The following is a 6,006-nucleotide window of genomic DNA, read 5'->3' as shown; positions in this document are numbered from 1 at the left end:
TTTTTTGGATCTAAATCCATGCCAGAGCTTTCAGTCATTGCCTTTGAGAACCCAAAAGCATCTCACTGGGACAGAACTTATTAGCATTTAAGAGCTCTAGAATAGGCAATGGAGAAATAATAAATTTGTATTTTTCAGGCCCTACACCAACAATTTTGTACTCATTTCCATATCTGATTTATAATGTACAACATATTATCACATTCTTCAGTTTCTAAGAGAGAGCGAGAATGTGGTACAGAAGTGGGAGCATGGTAGGTAGCTGTAGCTAGGTTTATGTTCTAACTCAGAAATTCATGAGCTGTGTGTCCTTAGGTAAGTCATCTGAGATTTCTGTACCTCATCTACAATGAGAAAGTTTGGTAAAAAATGATCTCTCAAGTCTCTTTAGTTCTGACTTTCTAGATTCCTTAATTCTATGAGTAATGGAGGTTTCTTTGTTATTTTTTATTTGTCCCTCAGTTGATTATACTGCCTACAGATACATTGCTTTCTCTTTGTCTACTGAGTTCTGGGGATAGTTGATTAGAGTACTCTATTCTCAGTTCTACATCAGCCATTTATGAGTTCAGCTTTTGGAAATTCACCTCTCCTCTCTCACTTTCTCCTCTGTGCAAAATGATGGCAAACATCCTGTGAAGTAAAGAAGTTATTATGAGGTAAGGTCCATCCCTGAAGAAGAGAGTAAGGATGCTGTGAGAATTGAGGTCTTGTATCCTAGACGTTTCTCTTCCTTAGAAAAGAATCCATTTTCTGTTTTCTGAACCAATGTTTCCCTTATATTCATTTAAATGAATGGACTTTTTCTGTCAAGTGACTTTAGTCGACACATTTGCAGTGTTTTCCTCAGTTTGGAATTATCATTATTCTTCTTTCCTTGTCACTGAAAAAAAAGAATGGGATTTTGTCATTTGCATAGCCCTTTTCATTTTCTGAACTGACTGATTCTTGACAAATATTCCTCTTAATTATTCATTAACATTTATTGCTTTTTCTTATCAGAAAAAGAGAAATGATGACTTTGAACAGTTATTTTCAGAAGAAAGAAGCCACTAGCCTTTCCTGTGCTTTATCTATATATGAAGCAAAATTAAAATTTTGGGGAGCTAAATTGCTTTGCACAATTGGACAGAAGGTAAATCTGGCTGAGTATCAAGAGGATTCATCTCTAAAGAGGTCTTATATCGGAATAAATAACTAAGTCAACAAAAGGCTTGCTGTTAACAATGGCAAAATAAAACAAAAATAGAAAATATCTAATCCTTCACAAATTCTCAGATCCCTTTAGGAGAAGTATCAAGTTAGCTCTAATTCAGTTTTTTTCAGTTGCCTATTTAATTGGATAATTCATTTATAACCTGCTGTTTATATCAATGTTATGTTTCTATTGTACATGACTATAAATTAGTCTCTTTTTTGGTGTAAACTGGAATGTTTCTGATAAGCGCCTAAGTCTATATTCCTTAAAGCTATCCTTTTATCCAGATGGCACTTTATCCTCTTCTTCCTTTCCCCTCATCTCATTAATCTGTATAATAAAGTCTGCTTCTTAATCATATTTCTACATATTATATCTCAACCAGAATCTCCTTTCATGCCAGGGCCATGACCAGCTCCCCCAGTAATAGAATTGTGGGACTGATAGCCTGGCTTTTTCATCTAGATTGATGGCTCTAACATTGTTTTGTTTGGCTTTGTTTATTTTTTCCTTTCCACAGATTGAAGAGTTTTTTATTATGATTATTATTTTTTATCTGTAAACCTGTCAGTTAATAATGTAGTTGTTTTAATTATAGCTACTACCTGCAACCATAACCATATGGTTTAAAAGCCCATTCAGGCAACAAAAGCCATGAGTGGGCACGTTTGATAGTTTAATTTTATTCAATTATTAGATTTATGGAGTATCCTTCCTTACCTATGCTAAAATATTACCCTGTTAGCCTGACAATAATGCCATAAAGCAGGGAACATAGTTGGAAGGAGAAAAGCAGAGGAAATAATTGAGACTGCTTGGTAGTAAAGCCTATTGTAGAGAGTGGTTTCGTTTCTGCCTTTGAGGAACCTTTTATGATTCTCCCAACTGGGAGAATCTAACCCAATGGCACCCAACTCTCAGAATTGATGTGTATTTTATAATACAGTCCACAGATATGTATCTGTAAATGTGCTGTATCTACCTGGTAATCTGTAAACACTTTAAAAAAATGTTGTCTTTGTTTTCTTAGAGTATTGCACAGGCCTAGCACATAGTAGGTGGTTAATAAATAAATGTTTGTTTATTAATCTTGAACTCAGGGAGAAAAAATTCTTGAATCAAAATCTTTATATCTCATCTTAGCATGTAAAGATAATCCTCTTGACTAGAGATATGGTTAATTTAGGTGCTTATGGTAGGTTTTTGTTCTGTTAACTTTCTTTTTTCTTTCAGGCAAGTACAAAAGAGTCAAGTCTGTCCTTACTTCTTCCCCCAATCCCTCATCTCCCTCCTTATCCTCTAGGCATTTGAATTGTTGAAAAATTAAAGGACCCATACTTGGGATATAATAAAAAAGGAAATAAAGGAGGGGGGAGAGAAAGTAAGGGAAGAAGGGATGGAGGACTGGAGAGAGGAAATGAGGGAGGGAGGGAGGAAGGGAGGGAGAAAGGGAGGGAGGAAGGGAGGAAAGAAGGAAGGAAGGAAGGAAGGAAGGAAGGAAGGAAGGAAGGAAGGAAGGAAGGAAGGAAGGAAGGAAGGAAGGAAGGAAGGAAGGAAGGAAGGAAGGAAGGAAGGAAGGAAGGAAGGAAGGAAGAAAGGAAGGAAGGAAGGAAAGAAGGAAGGAAGGAAGGAAGGAAGGAAGGAAGGAAGGAAGGAAGGAAGGAAGGAAGGAAGGAAGGAAGGAAGGAAGGAAGGAAGGAAGGAAGGAAGGAAGGAAGGAAGGAAGGAAGGAAGGAAGGAAGGAAAAACCTATGTACTAATGATACAAATGAAAAGCAAGATAATCTTTGCCATCTGGGATTACATTCTAATAAAGGAAACAACACACACACTGCACAGTGGTGATCAAAGAAGGGAGTTGTGGTTTAGGAAATCATAAGCCACAAAAGTGGGATATTAGAACAGCCCATTAACATACCGTGGCTGTTTCCAGAGACAATGGTAGTGATGGCTTGATTATAAAGGCAAGGTCAAAAAAATGCCAATTATGAAGATGAGGAAATATGGTAACAAAGAATTTAGAGCTGAGTGGAAGAAAAGGGGAAATTGAGAAAATTGCTTTGGACAAACTTGTACTTGCTTAAGAGCAAAATGAAAATCACCTTAAAAAATAACTACAAAATAATTACATTACTCTTCATCCCCAGATCCTCACTTCAAGCACTATATACAGAAAAAAATTTTTTTTTTGCTTAATCAATAAGTATTTACCAAGCATCTTGTATGACTTTATATTATTTTAGAAATAAGAATCAATGCAAAAGAAGCATATGTATCATCAAAGAGCTTCCAATTTTGGTGAAGAAATTAACCATAGACACACTAAGCAATTAGTGAAGATACTTTATGATAAATTGCTAAGTTGTAAAAAAATGAAATAAAAAGTGTTTGTTAAGCATTTACTTTGACACTGTGCTAACTGTTGGGGATACAAAGCAAGGACTCCCTGCTCTCAAAATTTCATCTCCATTAGAGAGACAACAAAAAGAGATAGTTCAGCTACGAAATGAATGTAAAGACCTCCTGGTATGTGGAGTACAGTAGCAAAGCAGATGGGGATGTATCATCACCATATCCGTTTCTAATATTGAAACATTTAATAGTACTGGGGACTTTGGTGGCAAGAATTTCCTTTATTGAGTCTTCAGTAGCTGTGGATGCTAAGTAGTCAAGGGTTTCATCAATAAGAATGGCACCCAGGGGTGTGTTGGTAAATGTTTAACAACAGGCTCCCCAAAAGTAAAAATGTACACGCAAAAAACTTTTAAATTTGCAATTTTTTTTCTCCATCACTTTCCTAAAGCTTGATATTCTACAAAATAAATCAAACTATGTTCATGGTGTTTGCCCCATTTCTGAGGTGTAAAACTCACCCTGAAATTTAAATAATTAGCTTTCAATAGTCATTAAGATCTGGCCCAAGCATCATCAATGATAGCTGCAGGACTGGGACCTAGGCAGGACTGGTTATCGAGGAATCAAAGGAATAAATCTCAGATAGGCAGAACACAGATAAATGAGAACATAAGACTTTCCTGGGTATCCAAGTGAGAACTTGGTTTCTACAAAGCTATGGAGGCATCCGAGCAGGGTAAGATTAGATGGAGTGGAGTTCTTGAAAAGAAACTTTCCCAAGAGCAATGACTTAAACAAAAAACACCACCTCATTTTAATCAAATGCTGGTGCCTATGACTGTAGATAGTCTGTCCTTGATAGCACTTGTCCTCTATTCTCTTCTCAAAATTTCCCATCAAATAAACTAGGATCTTAAAAGCTAAATCTTAACCAGAAACATACCTATGTTTTAAACTACTAAAAAGCCACACAGCTCACGCAGGGAGGTGGACAAGTCCATGGGATTAGCCCAGAACTTCTGGGGAAGGCAGTTTGTGACTGATTCCTGACACTTCCCACTGCCCTGCATGGGATTATTACAATCATTAGTGTACCTTAGGTATTTCACAAGGCATAGCATTCATTTCAAAATTCTGAATCCGTTGACTGTACTCTGCAATTGTAGATGTCATAAAGCTTTGTCCATCCCTGTGACATCACCGTTTCCATAGCAACTAATGTATTTCAATGAGGGAAACATGAAGGGTTTGGCTAAAAATAGGATGGAAATTGAAGAAAATGAGTGGTAAAAACAAAAATGTGTATGATGGGGTTTGTGTGGGCAAAAGGTCTTGCACGCAGCATGAGGGGGTCACTTCCAGAGTAAAAAAAAAAAACAAACAAAAAAACCTCGAGAGCTCATTTGCTATTTCTGCTACTCGAAAATCCTTCCTCTTCATCATGGTCACAGGAAATTAATGTTCTTAAAGTAGCCACAAAGATATGACAGTGTCCAGAGAAAATGTGCTCCCCAATGTCTTAGCTGCTGCTAGAGCAAAGCCGGAGAGGACGGCCCATCGATGTGAGGTCGATGTCTGACACCTGCCTTGTGAAGCACACATGAACAATGGAGCAGGCAGCCTTTTTCAAGGATCCTGTCAGATTGTTTTTCCCCCTAACTATTGATCAGCCAAGAAGGGGCCGACCCAGAGGTCACCTGGAGATGTGACCTAAGGCAACAGAGCTTAAACACAAAGCTACTGATTCTGTCCAAATACTTAAGTGGTGAATGCCTCGAATCCAAATGACCTGCTCTAGGGCCATGTTATTACAGACTGTTCTTTAGGCTGCTTTCTGAAGAACCATTCACCCTGAAGGATAAAAATAATTACAATTTAGAACATCCGTGATTGAAGCTAATCATAGAATTGTGCCTTGAGATGTGGCCTTGAAAGGTCATGTAGTTCATTCCCCTGCCTCCAGGCTAAACTCTATTGGGAGCATCCCAGACACACCAGCTTCCATCATTTGTCAGGAAGTGATTTCAACAAGGGAATGCATGCTTTGCTTTAATTTGCAACCCAGTGTATAACAACCCCTATTTGTTCCATTTCTTTTTACCATTTGCTTTCTTTGATGCATACTCTTCTTCTTTATCAGTAAATTCTCTGCCATACTCTAACCCAATGGGGTCAAACTCAGTTAGAAAGGAGGAGCCCTAAGTCATATAGAAGGATGAGTGGGGGCACATATTCACTTAGAAAGACAATATTTACATTTTCTATTTTTAGTCAATATGTCCCAACTACATTTTAATCTGGTTCCTGTGGTACTTGGGGCCACCACATGAGCTTTGGACCTGGGTTGGACACTTCTGTTCTAATTGAAGTCACAAGCCTCAGATGAACAGTGCAGAGATGCAACGCCTTTCCACTGGATCTGGTTTGGGGTCAGAGGATGTGGACTGGTATCC

General features: G+C 37.8%; 1 long non-coding RNA gene across 1 annotated transcript; it reads right to left on the bottom strand.

Annotated features, from left to right (window-relative positions):
• Positions 1–432: 432 nt before the first annotated feature.
• Positions 433–4,968, bottom strand: LOC103101946 (uncharacterized). Its single transcript, XR_473275.2, has 2 exons — positions 4,497–4,968; positions 433–883 (listed from the first exon to the last, which is right to left on the bottom strand). It is a non-coding gene; the product is annotated as an uncharacterized LOC103101946 (long non-coding RNA).
• Positions 4,969–6,006: the final 1,038 nt, after the last annotated feature.

Source organism: Monodelphis domestica, chromosome 5 (genome assembly GCF_027887165.1).
Source record: "Monodelphis domestica isolate mMonDom1 chromosome 5, mMonDom1.pri, whole genome shotgun sequence".
Taxonomy (NCBI): Eukaryota; Metazoa; Chordata; class Mammalia; order Didelphimorphia; family Didelphidae; genus Monodelphis; species Monodelphis domestica.
The sequence above is the reverse complement of the archived record's forward strand: the minus strand, read 5'-3'. Positions and strand labels throughout refer to the sequence as shown.